The sequence below is a fragment of the Oryzias latipes genome, chromosome 16 (genome assembly GCF_053564925.1).
Source record: "Oryzias latipes strain Hd-rR chromosome 16, Olatipes_Hd-rR_3.1".
NCBI lineage: Eukaryota > Metazoa > Chordata > Actinopteri > Beloniformes > Adrianichthyidae > Oryzias > Oryzias latipes.
Window position 1 is genome coordinate 5313081 of NC_136252.1, and position 20925 is coordinate 5334005.

The 20925-nt window shown below is 39.2% G+C and overlaps 1 long non-coding RNA gene across 1 annotated transcript; it reads right to left on the minus strand.

Moving 5' to 3' along the window:
• Positions 1-394: 394 nt before the first annotated feature.
• LOC144984408 (uncharacterized) lies at positions 395-11704 on the minus strand. The gene is made up of 3 exons (XR_013648055.1): positions 8204-11704; positions 635-718; positions 395-534 (listed from the first exon to the last, which is right to left on the minus strand). It is a non-coding gene; the product is annotated as an uncharacterized LOC144984408 (long non-coding RNA).
• Positions 11705-20925: the final 9221 nt, after the last annotated feature.

Consider the following 20925-nt stretch of genomic DNA (forward strand, 5'->3'; position numbering starts at 1 on the left):
GTTGCCATGACTTACCTTTAAGACAAAACACACATTTCATATAGTTTGAAATTATCAGTATATTGAAAACCAAGATAAACTGTAAAGGTTTCAGCAGAGATTTGAAATCTGTAAGAATGTATAGGTTTTTATAGGCAACTTTTCAAAATGTACACACATTAGAAACACTCTGGTCAGGTTTTACTTGTGTTGTAATACAGTCAAAACTTTTCTGCGTACATTTATACATTACTTAAACAAGGAGAGATCTTAGGAATGTGAATAATAAAGTTTTATTTTTTAGACAAAAATGTGCATGAAATAGTCCATAGTCTTCTGGCGCTTAGGCTCTGGGAAGATGACGTCTTTATCCTGGTGGGATAAGCTTGAACCAAAGATGGATAAACTCCAGAGCCGAGACGCTGATGGTGACACTGAAGGCCAGTCCACCACATAGTATCCATCCAGTTGGAGAATGGGATGGAGGCAAAACCATTTGGAATGTAGAGAGATGAATGTCCATGGATTTAAAAGCAGAAATATGATTGTGATTGGCTGAGAAAAAAGGCAGGGAATTAAGCTATTGGTTTAGATTAGAGAGAAGGTTTAATGGATGAGAGGCATGCAGAGTGAGTGATGCAAGTAACCAGCTTACCCGGAGGTGAGGTATATCTCCCTTTTTGAAATTGCACCACAGCTTCACATGGTATCAAGTATGGTGTGGGTCCTGCTGTGGTTTCTGCACGATATGAGGAATGATATGCATCAATAGTGATCAACATTGCGTTGACGAAAAAATTGCGATACATGACCAAATTGCAAAACAACCAAAAACATAATTTCCATTTCACTGCAACAGTTTAATTTTAATAAGAGTCAACATAACTTAAAATACATTCCAAATTACCCTTGTATACATAAGAGGCCAACTACTAACATAAAAGAGCTCAAAAAATAAATTCATAAAAGAATTCCATCCGATTGGTCAACAACATAAAGGCATCAATCTGATTGGTCAAATGCATTCATGGATTTATTGGATTCGTTAAATACTTCAAGCTGGCATAAGACTGTTTTAGCACCGTTAAGGTAACCATTTATTGAAATTAGAGACAGTTTGACTTTTACCATTTTGGAATCATTGGTAGATTTTTCCTTTAGATCTGAAAATGACATTGTATTTTGTGTTATTTGTGTATTTTAATTCTTTGTGGTGTTATATTAAAGACAGTTTTAAAGCCCCTTTACAGTAAAATGTTGGTTTTCTTTGAACATGTATTGAGCTTTAGGGGATAAAAGCACTTATACAGTTAAAAGTAAATATGATTAGTTTCATCAGCCAGTGAATAAAAGCCCGAAATTGGATATATGTGTTCTTATTTTGTAAATAAGCAACATTCTGGAAAGGTTTCAGCCATAAACTAGACAACTGACTGAAATCTACATGGAGTTCATTGGAATAATCCAGCTAACTGTTAAAAAATTATTTTGCTTTGAAACACCAGGCTAAGAAAAGTTTGCTTTGAAAGTGTTTTATTTTATTCTGTGTTTTAGTCTTTTCTTATTTCAGGTTTCTATACAGCTGTGTTCGCTCTTCAGCAGGTGGATCATCTAAAATGACGCAAATGACTTCCACAAACAACTCTCAGGTTTGGACTGGTTTGTTTTGATATTAATGAATATGATTAACAGTCATATATTTGAAGGTTTTTATCCTGTTTTTAAACCATGGCTTATGTGTGTGGGGTAAAGTATTAGAATGGCTAGAGAAAAGGGGTTTAAATGCTGGTTTAAATGCCCCCCCGACCCCCTTCCCAGACACCTTGACACATATCTTCTGATTAGATTAGCAATGTTCTGCCTGATTTCTCCCTCTGTATTGATAATGAATTTAGCGCTCATTTTATGAAACCAATTCCTGCAGTATGTAATTTTTTTCACAGTGGTAGCTGGCTAGTAAAGAGGCCATTTAAATAATTATGTCCAGATTATTAAGTATTCACTACTACAAACTGATAAATACATGTCATGTCTGCCTAGGTCAAAATTCAGTTTGAATTTTACCTTTCTTAAACACCTAGTGGATAACATATTGTCTCTAGAATAAAGAGGAGTCAGCAAAAATTATAATAAAAAAGTATACATTTTATTTAACTAGTTAGTGTCTCCCTCTTTGGTTTGCAACATTGTGACGTATTTAAAAATAAATTAGGGTATCAAACATTTTTTTGTGCTGTTGTTTCAGTTAACAAGAAGCAAAAATTGAGTCTTTTTAAAAATAATTTTGCTTGACAGTTATTTTAAGGACACAAAGTGTGTATTTTTTGCATGCATAAACAAACGACAGCCCACAAATATTAAGATGTCTCAGGTAAACCATGACTTTCACCAGTGAATCCCAGAGAACAAAAGTTGCTTGAGCCTGGATGTCCTTAAATTAGGTTCATTTAACCCTTGTGCTATCTTAGATGACTCCACCCTTCCATTGACGTGTTCTCCCTACCATGACAAAGGTGGATAAACGTGGAAAGATTTCATGTAATCCAAGGACACCAGTGAAGATCACAAATCATTGAAGAAAAATGGTTTAGCGCACCGTCTAGTGGGTCTAGATGACCCAACTCCCAATGTTAAAGTGCCTAGGATAGCACAAGGGTTACATGAATCACCAAGGCTGCTAAATAATTCTAAAACTTTAGTGTAAATCTTTTAAATTGCTACCATACCAATTTATTTCATATTTAACAATTTTGTCGCACAAAAATGTTGACACTTACAAAACAGAGACGCTGAAGTCAAACATAGGTACACAAACTGAGGTCAAACTGTGAGGCCACATTCCTAAGGTTGAATCTAGAAGAAATCCCACTGTATGTTATTTATGCTAATGGGACTGTAACAGAAATGATACCTGCAGTCAAAAAGCAGCTTTTAATGACAGCAGAAGTTACATGAGTGATTGTCTTACCATTTATCCGGGCTAATTTCCAACCATTGATACTGTAGATTAGACATAAGAGGACTGCATAGTAACTTTGCACAATACCAATAGCTTAGAAAGGCTTTATACTTCTTAAACCTAAGTTGCCCTCACTTGTTAATAATTAATTTGGTTCTTGTAGAGGCTTATGTAACATCTATCCAAAACATTTTCTGCTTCTTTTTCAACCATTCTTGTTTATTTTGGTTGTCAAATTCCAAATGTGTGAGCAGTTCTGAAAGACTGAAAAAAAAGCGTCCTGAAGATAGTGGCGAGTTTTTGTTCTTTTGAAAGTTAAATAAAGATTCAGATAAAGCAGAAATAGAGAGTTATGTTACAACTGGGATGTATATTTTAGGACAGTATAGCAAATAGATTTTCAAGACTGTTCACTCAAACCCATGTTATAGGGGGGTGAGGAGAAAAGTCAGTCTCAAGGAACATGTTCAGATTTTTTTTCACTTTCTTAAATCAAACAATCATTTTGGAAAAATATTACAATACTTTCTTTCAGACAGCACTTACGTATAAGGTTTTTGTAATTTACTTGCCTAGTTTTATTTGCAACTTAGAGAAAAACTTGAAAAACTAAAGATAAAAATGTAACTTAAAATCCACAGGAATTTCTCATAGTTTAATGATACATTGGTATGTAGAGAGTTTGCAAGGTGATTATTTGTTGAATTGATCACTGATTGTTAGTGAAATCCTTTTCACGTGCAGGAGGGTTTGAGGGCCGAGGCCACTCACTGTGGCATTCCATAGGTCTTTCTCCTCCACCTTAACCTGCTTTCTTAGACCTGCATAACTGCACTATAAATTTTACCCAGGCCCTTAGAAGTCATCGGTTTCTGAGCAGATCAACAGCCATGTTGGATATGTTATTAGACGCATAGGTTTGCAAAGCGTGTTCAGGCTTGGCTTCGGCAGCAGGATTTCTCCTTGGAGAGGAATAAACGTGCAAATGTGCTACAGGTGGGATTCATTAGAGCTGAGACCTGGCACACTGGTACTCGCGCTGCCCAATTACCACGTTACAAAACCAGAGAGCAGAGAAACGCTAACAGTCACTACAACGTAGAGGAGCGCAAACACACATGGAAATAAATGGAAAATGTATAAATGCTAACATATTGTTCGTGTGCATCTGCTTTCTGTGCTCACAGCTGAGATTTAATAGGCTGATTTCATAGCTCTCAGATGAGCTTTTCAAAACAAAAAAACTATCAATGGAGCCATTTGTGCATGTGTTGTTTGAATAAGGATAAAGAAAAAGAAAAAGTTTACATTTTACTAGGCCTATTTATCCCTCACTTCACTGATAAAGATTTGAGCTGTCGGTACTTCATAGTTAGAGCACAAATAGCAAATTATTTCCAAACCCAAACATCTGAGGATATATTTGGACCTCCTCCAGCTCTTTTTCCCTGTGAATGTATAGGTGCGAATTCATTTAATGTGTTTTTTCTTTCTTCAGGCGTCACTTAGCTTTTCTAAAGATTGTATCCTTTCATTGAATGTAGTGTGAGATTCATTAAGAACCCAGTGGAATTTTTGCTGCAGGACTAATGAATAGTCAAGTGGGTGTTAAAGGTGTTCATCAGACCTTAATCATGATTGACTTCTTCTATGTGTGGAATTCGTTTGCAGTGTTGGAAGCAATAAAATATTAGGTCTTACAGCTCTAATGGGAACTGGCTCGCATAGTTGTGAGCTCTTTGGTTTGATTTGGGCTATTTGAAATCTGCTATTGTAAACGCATGGACTGGCAGCTGTTTCTTGTCTCTCCACACATGGAACTAATGCTTTCCCTGCAACTGCTCTATACTGGTGTCATCTTAATGTTAAGGAAGCTCGGGCAACTATTTTTAAGTGTGTGGAAATGATTTTTTCCTCTTAAAAGTGAGATACGAAATTCCTCTTTTAGCAATAACAAGGAAGCCCAGACTTTTTTCCCCTATAGAGTCCAGTCCTCCACAAGCACCATTTTGCTCTACCTTACTAAAGCAGCATTCTCACTGTGTGCTGTGGAACAGATAGAAACATCATGTTAGACAAAATGATTATGAAAGCACAAAAGAGTAACCGACCCAAACACACGTTTTCTGAACCTTTTCCATACCAAAGTGGCACAGTGCAGGAAAGATGAACCTCTAGTTTTTTGACAAGTTGAGTAAAATTTGGTATTTTTAATTTGGGAGACTTGAAATTTGAAACCAAAATAAATCACAATACGATAAGATATGTATCCCACAATATGATATGTATCCTGATATTCTACTGGAACACATTTTTTTTTTTAAATATGACTTGGAAAAAAATCTACCTGAATTTCAATACATCTTCCATTGTAATAAAATTGTCAAATTCTATTGATTCAATGATCACAATGTTAAGCACTGCAACTGTATCTCATACATAAGTTGCTTTTATCCAGGCAAATTTGTAGTGCTTTTATTTTGGAAACTTAAAATATAGAAAGGTAAGACTCAACATTGTCTGATTTCCACAACAAAATATATTTCAGTATAAGAAAAAAATGAATGTGCCCTAACCAATGAGGTTCTAAAGTATTGTAGCGACCTGGGGGTTAGCCCCGCCTTCAGCCCCTAAGACTAATGGGAAGTGGGGAGTTTAGGGATGAAAACCTTGAGTGAGAGGGCTGGAAGCATAAGTGACATCCATGCTGTTGGGCTGTGTTCTGTGTTCTTGAATAAATGGGCTTGATGCTGAAAAGGAATAGTTGGTTCTCTGCCTGTTTCTTCCACCTTGAGACTGTCCAGGGTCGTGTCCTGTATGGGGCACGGACAGCTCTTCAATGAAGCCATCCAATAAGCAGTTTGACTTTTGCTATCCCCCTTAAGTGATGGTCCGGCTGGATCGTTACAGTATGATTGAGGAAATAAAGTGCTGTTTATTTCCAAGATTGCTAACTGTAGCTTCTCCAGTACTTTCAAATGGAGTTGAAACAGGAGCCTGAATGGTTCTTCAAAGATAAAGGAGCAAACAAAAAACACAAATTCTTTGCAGAAACTAAAGTGTGATGATGACTGGGTGAAGGAGACGCTTTAATGTGGCAAAGATGCTTTATTTACATATCAGTCTGCACTGCACCGCTGCAGCCACGCTTTCTCACACACACGGAAGTAAAATAGGAACCGTCAAAGCCACAACGTTTGCCTTTTTTCAGAGCATTGTACACATCACTCTGATAGATCAGGTCACTAAACTAGAATCTGTTGCTGGGAGGTTCTGCAGAACTTTAGCCTGCTTTGCCGATAGCGTTTTAGCCGATGCTAAGTGCATTAGCCTATTAGCCGCTGTGAAGCTGTAGTGCTTTACTCATTCTTATCTCAGCCTGCTAAAAAGCATCACAATCCGCGTGTTTATATCTTGCGTTATAGCAACGAAAAAAGCTGCCGCTAGCTGAGGTCTTCCTGTGTTTTGTGGTGCTGCTCTAAGAGGCTCTGTGCGCTCTGCTGCTTACTAGAGGTCGGGGGGTGGGTGGGGGTGGAAAACAAGAGTGAGACTCTAAAGGGCACTCAAAAATGATTAAATCAATATCGTCCTGACAGCATTTTGAATCTATACAAGTATCGCCAAATGAACTATCGTGATATGTTGCCGAATCGATTTTTTTCTAACACCCCTAATGCAGGACGCAGAAAGATCAGAAAAAAGTTCCTTTTATCAGGAACCAAACTGGAGATGACTTGAAACAAGGCAAGAAGGCTAGCAGCTCTCATGCAAACAAAATAATCCAGCAACGAATGCCAGGAAGACGCAGACTATAAAACAGGAGGAGTGATTAACAAACTACAAACATGTGCGCACAACAGGGAGAACAGGTGATAACACTGAGGGAGAATTACACTGGGAGGGAGAAGTCAAGACATCTGAAATCGAAGCAAAGGATTTAACAAAATAAACCAAAATAAAAGCAGAAAACCTGCCCCGGCCCCAATACCTTACATATGCATTAGTATCTTGCAAATGCTGTTAGACGTTTACTAATGCATTAGAGCAGGGGTACTCATTACGTCAATCGTGATCGACCGGTCAATCTTCAAGGACATGAGGGTAGATCGCAGGCCAGCAAAGATAGATAACCAAAAAAATAAAAATATAGTTCCAAAAAATCCGTCAGCTAATCAAAATCCTCACCGAGAAGTACATGATTTGATAGACATGCAGAAAGGCCAATCAAACATCCTGTATGTCACTGCACATGCGTGTTTAAATACAGTAAACCCTTGTTTTTCGCGGGGGTTACGTTCCAAAAAGACCCCGTGATAGGCAAAATCCGTGAAGTAGAAACCTCTATTTTTTTAAACTATTATTATACAATTAAATACTCTATTATACATTGAAAAGAAAGAACAAACCAATTTACAGGCTCAAGCATTTGTTTCACAAATAAAAGTACTTTAGAAACCTTTTTTTCAACAAATAACTCTGTACTGTACTGTCAAATAATAATTTTAATGAATGTGAACAGAAGGCTTCAAATCGCGGAGATTAGCCCCGCCCACCGCGACCCGAGTATTGGATTAAACGGGAGAAAATTTAAAATGATAATGAAAAAAATACAAAGTACAAACGGACAAATAGTGGCTCAGGTGTATTTCACTGCTCCACAGACTGAGCCGCTGCATCCTGACTCCGCTCTGCAGTGTTTTCTTCTTTTGAAGCCCGCGGTGCAGCTGTGTTTGTTCGGGAGAAGAGCATAGTGATACACAGTTGTTGTCGCTCTTTTTTCTGCTTTGCAAAAAGATCCTTATACACTGACATGCCACCATCAAGAGAATTTGCACGTAGTAATGAAAATTTGGCAAGCTGATTTACGTACGTGTACATATTAAACTGCAACGTTATTGACGCACAGGTAGAGAAGAAGCGGAGTGACTTTTTAGCCAATCAGAATGGAGAACACAATGCACGATGCAAATCCGTGAAGTAGCGAAACCGTGAAAAGCAAACCGCGTTATAGCAAGGGATCACTGTACACTATGCGCAATATCTGTCTGTCATTAGAAAGTCGGTACTATCTAATGTCCCCAGCAGAAGATCACCCCGGCCCACTGGAGTGTTTATTGAGGCCCGGATAGCCCTGCGAGAATCCAATTTCTGTTTTTGTAATAAAACGCCTCATCTGTTAATACTTAAGTATCTTGTGTACTCTTACTGTGTAGTTTTTGAATTATCAGTGCATAAACACCGTTGTGTACTAATATTTCATAATACCTGTCATTACGGAAGGGACGCGGCAGACGTGCGGTGCGGATCGCCGCGCACTGTCTGATGTCTTGGGACCCGAGGTGAGCGAGGAACGTGGCGTGACTTCGAGGCGAGGCTGGTGTGGAGCGAGCTGAAGATCTCCCAGGTGGACACTCGTGGATCTGGAAACCTGGAGGCGGGTAGAATAAGCAGGGTAAGTAAAGGCCCGAACTTGAATCGGAGTATGTACTGAGGTTCAGACATGCACCGAGGTAGGCAACGGACTGGCGATGACTGCTGGTCTGGATCCCCTTAAGAAGGCGGTGAGGTGATGAGCAAAGTGTCCACAGCTGGTACCAATCTTCAGGTGCACAGAGAGAGGGGAGGGAGAGGAGCACTGACAGAGGCCACCGTGACAATACCATGTTTATTAAAAAGTATTTTAGTCTTATATATGAGCTGGATTTGAGTAAGCTGACAGAGACTCAAAGAGGTACAATGAGAAAGCAAGTACCTAAGAGATACAGCCAGATGCCCACACCTGAAGCACTGGAAACTGCCAAACAAAGGCTACTAGCCTTGGGCATCCGCCTTAAGAGGTACACAAGAGACAATGAATAAACAGGCTGTTTGCAACTCAGCCTGCGAAAGTGTACGCTCAGTGGCAGGGTCAAAACAGCCGAGCAGACCCACCAAGGCTTGAAACTGAACAGTACTGGAAAAGTATATGGGAGAAAGAGACAGCACATAACAGCAATGCCCAGTGGCTGGTCTCTCTGAGAAAAGAACATAGCAATCTCCCTGAACAGAATCCAGTAACCATCACAGTGGCAGACATCCAAGAAAGAGTCTCAGGTATGAAGAACTGGACAGCACCGGGCCCTGACATGATACATGCCTACTGGCTAAAGAAACTCACCGCACTCCACAAGCACCTAGCAGCACAAATGAACCAGCTGCTAAGAGATGGGACTCACCCCGAATTGCTAACACGGGCGAACGATCCTGATCCAGAAGGATCCCTCAAAGGGTGCAGTCCCATCCAACTACCGGCCAATAACCTGTCTGTCCACAACATGGAAGCTCATCATGTCAGGCATCATTGCAACCAAGATAAATAGGCACATGGATCAATACATGAGCAACACACAGAGGGGCATTGGTACAGACTCCAGAGGAGCCAAACACCAACTCCTGGTTGACAGAATAGTCACTCAAGACTGCAGTTCAAGACACACCAACCCGTGCACAGCCTGGATTGATTACAAGAATGCCTATGACTCAATGCCACACACGTGGATCACTGAATGCTTGGAGCTGTACAACATCAACAGGACTCTAAGAGCCTTCATAGGAAACTCGATGAAGCTGTGGAAAACCACCCTTGAAGCCAATGGCATGCCACTTGGGGCGGCCGTGGTGCAGCAGTAGGGCGGTCGACCCATGATGGTAAGATTGCAGGTTCGATTCCCGCCTTGCACGCCCATTGCTTTAATTACCTGCTATTGCCATGCCTATAGCTAAAGCCTTAGTCACATGCACACGTACTGTAGGTTGACCTGTAACAGGTACAGCCAGTTTTTAGATTGTCCAAACCTGTGAGGGTCATAGAGAAGGGTGGCTGCATTTTAAGGTGAGCACTGGTGTTTCCTTGAGTCTCACATGGACACCTCCGGGGACGTTATGTTAATGGTTCATACCATAAGTTGCATGATTTATGACGTACGGGGGATGCTGTTGTACCACTTGTTCTTCACTGACCATCCACAAATGCTGCACACACGGGGTGTGCACTTGATAGCCAAGTGCCCGTAGGAGACCCATAGGATGCCAACACATACTTTGCTCCTATTTTCTAATTTCTTAAATAGTAACAGTCAGACTGAACACATGGAGCGCGTAACGGGTGCGCAGGGAGTACACATAGCACTTGAACAGCAATAATGGGCCCCTTGCACCGTGCACAGGGTTTGAGGGGGTTGAAAAAATGACACGCCTGCGTCTCACCTTTTTCTTGTTGTTTAAGTGTTCACGCAACTTATCACCCGCAGCCTGTCTACAACTTAGATATTTCGTGGGGACCACTTGCGTTCCCCATGCAGGTTTGCCCATATTTTGTCAGCATACAACCTGTATCACCTGACAATGACCATGCCCTTAGTGTAGGGCTTAGCTAGTATTTTCTTAAACATTGTTTTTTATATGTGAGCAAGTTTTACAGCAGAAATATTTTTGTTGTTAACAAAAAACTGGCAAAAATGTTGAGCTCAAAAATCAATAATTGAAAATATCATGGGTACAACCAAAAATATGCATGTTTTTGTTTATCAGGAAAGAGTACCGAATGCAATTCATAGCTTAAATTTTATCCTTGACCTTGTTAGTAGACTAAAGTCTTCTGTTTAAATTTGAACAATTATCAATCCTGGAGTTTCTTCAACATTCACGCAATACCCAGTCTTGTAGTTTTCTATGCAAAAATTATTGATTTGCTGTTGTTGTTTTTGTTTTTTGTTTGTTTGTTTTCTGCGTTTTTTACTCAACAAACAAATGGCAAAACTTTTGTTGAAAGTTAAAAAATTCCACTGAGATGAGAGTGAAGAGCTACTTGTCTGGAGCGTTAAAAGAAATTGCGACTTCATCCTAGGAGGCGCGGATCAAGATTTCTTCAACAGAATTATAAATTATAAATTAACAATTTGACTGATGATATTTTGCAGTTTAAGTAATGAAATCTGTTGTCCTTTTGATTTAGACTACTTATTTGCACTTTTCCTGATTGCCTTGAAGTTGTCATTCAGTCTTTTTTACTATAACAAAAAGACTGCATTTTTTGTAGTTATGTAATTTTTCCCAGCCAGCAAACCCTAAAAGGACCTATATCATGCTTTTCTTAGCCCTTTCAGAGTATATAACACCCATATATACGACAACATTTTACTGTTGATACACTAAAGAATGACTTTTTGATAAAATATGAGTTATTTTCAAAGTTTATTTTGCTATATGGAAGTATAACGGCTCGATTTCTGAGGCATCACCTTTCGCTCCTTTTGGGTGCCGTCGCCTTTCATGACGTCAACCTAGAGGTGGCTTCGGCAGCATGTCTGTGTTTCACCCATGCAACAATATCCGAACTCTTGCAAAAATGGATGTGATTATCAAATGAAAATGTTAAGCCCATTAACGCTAGCTTCGCAGAGAAAGTGTGTGTGTGTTATGCTGGAGGCGGAGCTGGCAGGGCAGAATCTTCCTAGAAGAGCCTGCCTCTCACTCTGTGACATCACAATGTGAGAGCCCACTTATTTTGTGGATTGGGAGGTGCTGGTGCTCAGAGCGCAGGTTTTTAGAGGATCAAAATACCGCAATGCGATTGTTTATTGTGAGGAATTAACAATATAATACACTAACCTAAAACGCTTAAAAAAGTTAATTATTCATTATATAGGCCCTTAAAATATCCATTTGTGTTTTTTTTTTTCAAATTTTGTAATTCACAATAAGCAATAGTCATGTGTTATATGTTTTTTTTTAATTATTATTTCTTTTATACTTACCATCATGCATCCCAAAATGAGGTTTCAGTAAAGGTAACAGTAAAAGATGAGGGCATGGGCATAACTTAACATATCTTAACTTTTCCTGTGGGGCAAAAAATGATATTTTGGATATATAGGTGAAGGATTGTTAAGACAGTTGTACCCACAGGGACAGCAGTTCAACATACAATGAAAATAACTGGCTGGACTGGTCAAAAACATGAGAAAAATCATGTTTAAAATATATTGATTTCTTTTTTATTTGATACACCACCATTTTGTGAAATTGCTTTCAAGGTGGTGAAAAAAGCAGAAGTAGATTAAATTTATGAAACCTTTACATACTGTGATTTCCAAAGGTAACAGAAGCAGAGTGCAGATATTAATAATGCAAAGATTAAACCTAATTTGAAAATTTAGAAGTCAATACCAGCAAATCTCTGTACAGGAAAGTACAGCAGCTTTGGAAGGGTTGGACTGCCTTGCAACGGTCACAACTTTCCAACAACCATTCACACCTGGTGATCAGGGCAGGCCGCGTTCCACTGACCCACTTCCCAGATTCTGCAGCCAGATAATTATTTCCAGTTGTAATTAGAAAACCCACAAATGCAAGCAAAGCGGATCAGAAAAATATTCTTTACCCACATTTTTGCCCTTCTAGCATGCTTGTATAAATATCCGCCACCTGGTCAGAGGAGCACCTTCAGGGAAGCTATCAAAGCATTCATAAAAATCAAGATATATATGACATCCAGCGGATTTCCCCCCACGCTGCACACGGCAGGCCAACTCAGGAGGGCTAGAATCAGGGTAAAGTTTCCTCTCTTTTCCTCCCTGACTACCAGCTGATGGCTGATTGACTGTGATGGACTTTTTTACGCCTTACACGTGTTGTTCTGCCGCTCAGTTCTTGCTCTATCATCTGTCTTCTCAGCATGATGTTTCTTTGGTCTCTGCTGCTGTTGCTGGACTTCTAACATGTATTTGTCAGCCCAAAACCTGACCTTTAAACATTTGCCTGCTCAAGTACTTCACCTTTGCTTCTTGAATCACTTAAACCACAAAAGTCCCATTCCTTCCATGTTTCACTTTCAAGTTATGGCCTGTGCCAGCACATGCACGAAAAAAAAGCACAGTAGGCGAAGCAATTGGATATTGGAAGCATGACCATGAATCGATGCATTTGCATGTGTGGATCTGTCAGCCTTGCTCAGCGGCTTGGCTTGCATGCAAAACATTCTCAAAGCTAAGACCGATGATCAAATCTGGTGATCAGAGACTCTGGGAAGGCGGCCATCGTGAAGGGCTGCCTGACTTCTGTGTGTTTGGCCCTGTAAGGGCTGATTGTTCTATCCGAAAGAATTTAAACCAAACTGGGAATAGTTGATGAGAAGGAAGTATTTTTGCAGGAGAAACTCTGCAGATTCAGATGTGTTTTCGGTGTTTAAACTAAAACATAGAAATACCAAAGATATGGTGTAACTAAGGCATGTGGTTATTAATATGTTTTTGAATTGGCTGTGCTGGTGTCTAAAGTTTGAAAATTGTTCTCCACCTCCTTAGAAGCATTTTTTTTTCTGTTTTATTTTGAAGAAACATAGTCAAGCCTGAAGGGGGCAGTGTTTGTTTTACTCACTGCATTTGAACTCAGCTGGTCATATATGGAGCAGGTGAGAACAAAGACTGCTGTGGCCAACCTGCAGAGATGACTGCATACTTTCCATTCTTTAATGAAACCCTTCAATGACTCAATGGCACTTAAAAATACACAAATAGACATACTTTCCACAGGCGCAAGATTTTCTAATAAACAAAGTATTTCAAAATGCCCACTAGTTGAAAAGTTGTCCACTTTTAAAGCAAAAAGATTGCAAGAAATGTGAGTCACTGTCACCGGCATGTTTGTTCAAGGTGGTATTAGTCCAGCATCACAAGGCGTCTCTTTTCATTTAAACATTCAAATCTAATCTGTAGAAATTGATTTCATGCCAACATTTAACAACTTACTCATCAAAAACGTATTCATCCAAACCAACAGTTTTAATTAACATGTTCTGTTTAATATGATGTAACAAAAGCTTTTAGTTTTAGGAAGCAAACAAGACTGCTGTTAAATTATACTCCATGATTCAAAATTAAAGTGTTTGTTTTGTTCAGTTTGAGCCAGGTAATTTACTATCATCTGGAGAGTAAATCTGGCAAAAACATCAGTTTCTCCCAACATTATTAATGCTGCAGAAACCTCAATCTACCAGAAAGCTGCTGAACATTGTGTGGAGCAAATGCATAAGACCTGACCACCATGAGCAGAAGTATAATATGGCCACTTTAGACGAATCGTTGAGTCGTTTTTTGGTTAATTCCCCCAGTACTGCTGACCCCTCTGCTGGTCAGTCCCATCAGAGATCAGAGGTGAACATGAGGGCAAATCAGTTATCAAGTCAGAAACATTCATCGTCAACTTCCCTCTGTGTCATTACCACACATGCACATGCACACTCACACTCACACACACTTGGTCAACCCTCATCCATCCTGCCATGGAGGTCATAATGAGGGTACGGGCATACCTTAACTTAATTAGGGCGGTAAAAAAAAGATGACATTTTAGTTATATAGGTGAAGGATTGTTAGGACAGTTGTACCCACAGGAGCAGCAGCTCAACATACAATAAAAATAACTGGCTGGATTGGCCGAAAACACAAGAAGCCTCGTGTTTCATGAGTACTGCAAAGTATCCCACCACAAGAAGCCAGCCCTGCTAGATTTTACATGTTCAAATATCATATTATCACAAGTCATCACCCACAACTATGCACGCATGGTCAGAAAACTGCGTTGACTTTTGGAATTATTACTTTTGAAATTCCCTTGTTACAAATTAGGCTGATTATGTTTCCCACTGAATGCTGACTCCAAACTGGTTAACACATTACAGTCTCCACAAAATTACCTACATGATCTGTGTAATCATATTTCTGAGGACAATGCCTGATTACTTGTTTTTAGTGTGGAGCTCAGTCTGTGTGCGGTTTATTACTGTTACTTTTTCTAGCCCACACAGTCACAAATTGAAAATAATAGTTCAGTGCTTTAGGGAATGCATTTTTGGATTATTTTTTTATTTGCTAAAAGTAGGAAGGGGGATCAAGACTGCAATCACTACAAAAGCTGTGAAGAAAAGTCTGGCCTCTATTTAGCTAAGTTTAAATGTTAAAAATGAGTGAAAACAGTGACTCTCATTCTCGAAATCAGTGGTCCCCAACCTTTTTTAGTCCACTGACCAGTTTAACGTCAGGCAATATTTTCACAGACTGGTCTAAACGGGGCAGAAGTTTGCATTTATATTTTTAAGCTTCTGGTTTCTGAAAAACCTGTTTTTCAAATTAAAATACCACTACAAGAAATTTAGTAGTAAAAAGAAGTTGTTAAAACATTAGATTTTTAAATTTTTTACAAATGACAAAGATTTAATAAAATAAAGTTCTTGATTTGTAGAAGTTGTTTTCTAATTTGTAAATAATTAAATAAAAGCGACATTACAGTTTTTCCCCATTTAATACCATTATAACACTAAGAACTCAATCATGTCTAAGATAATTTTTCATTGTGTATTTTTCAAGACACTGAACCCCACCTTGTCTCTGGTGGAAGGTTGGTGCGAGTGTTCGGCAGCGGAGCCGGCACTAGTGTGTGAATTGGTAAAGCGCTTTGGGCCTTCGAGGAAGGTAGACAGTACAAGTATACACCATTTACTTAGCTGGCTTTTACGTCATGCATTGACAGTGTGGACGGAGCTCCAGAGAAGGCTTTGGAGCACAAACAGGACACATAGCTTCGTGTTTGCGGGCAAGGAAGGGTGCTTTGTTACACCATGCGCTCCGAAAGAAGGTTCGGACCACAGTCCGTCCAGCTGCTCTGCATGAGCTTTAGGACGGTGTGTGAGCTGGCGGAGGCAGCTATGAAATGCAGAAATGCTGCGCTGCACAATTCAATTCAATTCAATTCAATTTTATTTGTATAGCCCAAAATCACAACAACAGTCGTCTCGATGGGCTTCGAAGTAAAACATGAAATCAAAAGGATCACGAATACAAAGAGTTCAATTGAAAAATACTAAAATGAACTAACAAACTGACTAAGCTATACTGGCATCCCTGCCCTTAGACCCCCCTTCGCGGTAAGGAAAAACTCCCACAGTCCTGAGAAATCGAGCAAACAATTGTGAATTTGTGCTTCCAATTGTGTCCATACAAAATAAAGACTGATGTTATTCCCACATAATAACGTGCAGCCAAGACGCACATTGCGGCATTGTCTGCACGGATTCTGACTACATCCAAGGCAAAATATTGTTGGCACGCATTAGCTTAACCCTAACCTTTCTTCCGGAATAAAGCATTGGTTTGTTTACAAACGCCCGTTTCTGGCATTTTAGACAGTTCTGCGCATGTCAGAATGAATTATTTAGACGGAAAGTGTGGCATATGTAAATGTTTGCTATAATAGCATAAGGTTTTTCTGGGCCCATGTTCCACACAGTTCAATTCGAATCTGATCCCGATCAAAGACATTTTGCACATGTAACCGCAGCTACATACTCTTTTCTCCCTGATGAAATTTTCCAAATACATTTTATGAAAGTGTCTACTCACATGTCATTTTTGAAATACATGTGACCCAGAGGAAGGATAAAGGATAGAACTACAGTTATGGTTGAACCACCAAATGCTTCCTGAATGTGGCTGTTTCTGCAGCTCACCGCTCCTCCAGGGGATGGATCAGATGTGGAGAACACAATGGGACTTGAACTTTGAGTTTACAATGGGACTTTAACTTTAAGTTTACTTTCAAATACGTCTGGCCAACGACAAAATTCAACCTCGGACACACAATACGTGCCGGCAATGCAGCAATGTGCCTCTTGGCTGCACGTATTACGTGTGGCCAACATGAATTTCCATCACTTTTTGTGCTGGTTGGACCTAAATGCTTACGAATAACATCAGCCTTTATTGTTTGATTTTAGCGTTGAGCTATTAACTTTGCGGGTCGAGCCAACGACCCAGGGGCTTCTTGTCCGAGCAGCTGCTTAAAGTCATGTATCATGTCAAAACAGACGGATGTGGTGAACAGAAACCGGTAGTTTTCCAAGATAAAATTTACTTTAATATCAGAAAATAAACAAAACACGAATAATCTAAGTTACTGTATGCGTTTTCTTTTTGTCTGCGGCCCATGGGTTAGGGACCACTGCAGTAGAGGGTTTAAAGAAAACATCCTTAAAATTAAACCAAAAATTATAGTGCAATTTGAGCTTTTTAAAATCTTAAATCAAGTTTTTCTATTCACAAAGTATGGAGAAATAAATTTTAATAATTTCTTTATTTCTAAATCAGGAGTAGACAAGAAATGCTGTTTGAAAATGCTTGTAGTTGTACAAGCTACAATCGGTGGTCACAAGCTCCCCCACTAACGTCTTAGCTTTCCTCATCTGAGCTGGCATCTGGCTCAAAACTGTAGGACTGGATCGCTCCAATATCGCTCACCATTTTAGTTGCACTGCTAATGTTCGGTTGGGGTTGAGAGAGGCTGTAAGCTAGTGGGAGAGTGTGCAAAAAAAGAGATGATGGAAATAAGAGCAGACTTGGTCCACACCAACAGTCCCAAATCCTGCTGTTCTGGAGAAACTATGTCCTTTAAAATGACAGTTTTTTTCTTCATTATAGTTAAAAACGGCATAATAATCATTAAAATGCAACTGGGAACACTTTTACAAACATATCAAAAGATGATTGGAGTGAGAGTTTAAATCTTTGCAAAAAATAAACAGTTTACATTGAAACGGGCTGGGCTGTGTTTAGGGCTGCCACATTAATGTTAGCCCAACAAGCTAAACTTTTACTATTTTCCTTTTTGGCCGGTTAGCTTCTAGTAGTTCTGTATTATTTTTATTTTTTTTATTCTCTTCTGGAACTAAAATCTCCCTGTGGAGATTATATTGTCATCAGTGTAATGATTTTAGGCATTTCTTGATAAAACAATGTTTTGAAAAATGGGAGAAACTGCCTTTTATATGGGATATGTCTTTACCTAATTCTCAGCGGGACCTTTGCATCAGGAGGGAAGACCAGGACATCACAGACTATTATAAATCCAGATTCAATTCAGAGTCTCTGGGTTCAGTGATTGTTTCCCTTTCATCAGCAGTTTGCTGGGTCAGTTCATAAAGTCTGAACCCCGTTTATCTTTCCCCGAACCCTTTTATGCACAAAAAAGTAGGTTGAACTGTGAGTGCTTGTGTCCATTCCTCCATGGAGCACACACAGCTGCTGGGATGACTCAGCAGATTTTCCTGTTTCTCTTCCCCTCTTAATTACCTGTGAGGATCTGACAGGATCTAGAGATACAGAGTAGGAAACAACCTGTACACAAGCATGCACTCACCATTACCCCCCAAATTCTGTTGCGAGAAATTGAGTGGACCCATGCTGCACAGTTTCTTTGTCCTTTAAGGTTGAGGCTGTTTCTTATCTAACACCCACACATGCTCTGAGCCTGTTGCAGAAGCTGTCCATGCTTGTAATTTCACGTCATACTGTGAATCTGTTGTCCTTATGAGCTCATGCATTTATGTCGTGTTTCCTCAGAGCACAATGGTTCAAAGATTGTTTACATACAAAATACAATAGATGAGCCATGATGTTGTCTTTAATAAACGATCATCACTCCGATCATTTTCTGATCTATTGTGAAGGTGTTCCCAGTGGTCTTTTAATTATGTTTATGCTGTTTTTAGGAATAATACAAAACCTGTGTCGTTTCGTAGGACACAGTAACTGCAGAGTGGTTGTCGTTCAGCAGAAATGTATCCCTTATAGGCAAGGTCTGACCTCATTTTCCTATCGTGCCTTTGTTTACACTCTTTCCCTCAAGCTAACAGCCCCTCACAACCTGTAGCTAACATTACCGGTGCAACAAAGTGGAGAAGAGTGGATGCATGGGAATGGAGTGGAGCAGGAAGCCTTTGGTCCACCGACTGAAGCATCACTGATTCAGGCTTTTTCTAATGGCATTTTTGTCAGTACCCGATTCAAAACAATTTGAATAAAGAAATACTCAGAAATGCCATTTTAATCTTAATTTTCTTTATATATATATGTCTTCCGTCATGAGGAAAAAAGCTACAAGAACATGTTAAAAACACCAAAAATAAAATTTTCCTTGGAATGGGTTTTTAAATATAAATTAAGTAAAGTTGTGTAAAACAATGCTGCAGTATGTTTTTGACCCAGCATGTCCTCTCATGTGGTTAAATTGGATTGCTAGAGAGGCTAACATGGTTTCAAACAACCACAGCAATTAAAATATTAGTCAATTCAATTATAATTGATTCAAGTATTCTGTAATGTTTAGATTTTTGCAAGACAAGGAAAAACAAAAGTACAAAAAAATACATAGCCTACTTGCTGCACAAAAGACCACAGCTAATCGATAGTAAACTTGCTTAGAAAACAAATTAACAAGAAACAAGAAAGCTAGTGCAAAGGGATTAACCTCTTCACACCTTAATTTATTTCTAGTTAAAATTAAAGATATATTTTTTCTCATACAAGGTGATGCTTAATGAAGTTGAGTCTTGGATAAAAAAGAATACATTGCAAATTAGCGGGTTATGGTGTGGAGGGGTAAAAGTAATATAATAGTTAATTATACCTTGCTGTCAGTGATTGGATCGATGGGGCTGAAGCTATGTTCCCCCGTAGTTCTCTAACATGCGTTCAAGCTGCCACTTGCAATAAAAGTCTTCAAACATGCATTTCGAGGTTCCACGTTGCATGGTCTCTCACTCAAAACTCTTAGATTCACATGGTGCTATGCAAGTTTTTACAACCATTTAAAGGCTGTACATACAAAACCTGTGGCCATTGAATGCATATTTAAAGTCAAACCAGGTCAAACTTTGATCAACCAGGGACTCGGATTTGGAAGTGACGTATGGATGGCTCCTTTTTATTAACAGAAGTGTCAACTGTTTAAAAATTGATCATACATCAGAATGGAGCTGTAAAAGAAAAAAATCCCTGAGCCAGAACCACGAGATTTGCTCCACTGCAACATTTTGCACCGAACGTCCTCCGGCTGTAGGTGGTGGACATGAGCTAGTAAAAAGTGGTAAAAGAAAAAGAAGCCCCTCCCTGCATGACCAGTGTGAACACTATGGGCATTCTGGAATGCGCGATTAGCGTGTTTTTGAACATGCGTCACATGCCCGGTGTGTATGTAACTTTGGGCTGTCAAAGCTCCCTTGTATGAGCTGCTCTAGAAAGTTTCAGAAACCACTAAAAAGAAAAAATATTGTTCAAAAAACGAATAAGAGCCAGCAAGACTCTTGTGCAGAACTCTACATTATTAAAGTCTGTTGGCAATGGGAGGCTGATAAGAAACAGGTTTTTGTGGCTACAGATATTATCTGTAGTATATTACATTTTAGCCCAGAAGACTTATTTGTTTTAGACAAACAATATGCAGAGGGATTAGCTAACAAAGTCTACAAATACATTCTCAAGCACTGCATCTACATCACTGACAGTAAATAAGACATCTACCTCATAAATTGAAAGCAGGACCAAAAGAAGGGGAGTCAACATGCTCAATACTCACAAAAAGACATGAATTCAATAGTTTAGGACAGATTTAATAGAAGAAGAAATGCACATTTTTATGTATCTACAATTTGCTTGTTTTTTATCTTTGAACACTGAGTGGAAGCACTCATTTTTTTCTGCTAAAGTTTGTTTTTCTTGAAACATCTATGTTCATATCTTGTCCTTTCTTATGTCCTTACTTTGGACCCGTATCCAAATCAAACTAAAAATGTTTGTTTAATGTGTCGGTTGCAGCTCGTCTCAACCTGGTACCACATTTTTCAGCACTCCAAGCACTCTAAAATCTATAGAAATGAGGCCTGCTGAGAGTGTAGGAGGATAAACATACATGCATGCATGACTCATAATAGAGGGCTGATGAGTGACAATAGCACAAGTCCAAATGAGTCAAACAGAGAAGCAGGAGAGGCAAAAAGTGAAAGGAAAGTCAGTGTTTGTGTAGGTGATGGAGGGTAGATGTTGGTGACTGACTTTTCTCCAAAAACAGTGCGTCATGAAAGTGCCTGCGTTTAGTACCAAGCATTTACATCTGATTTT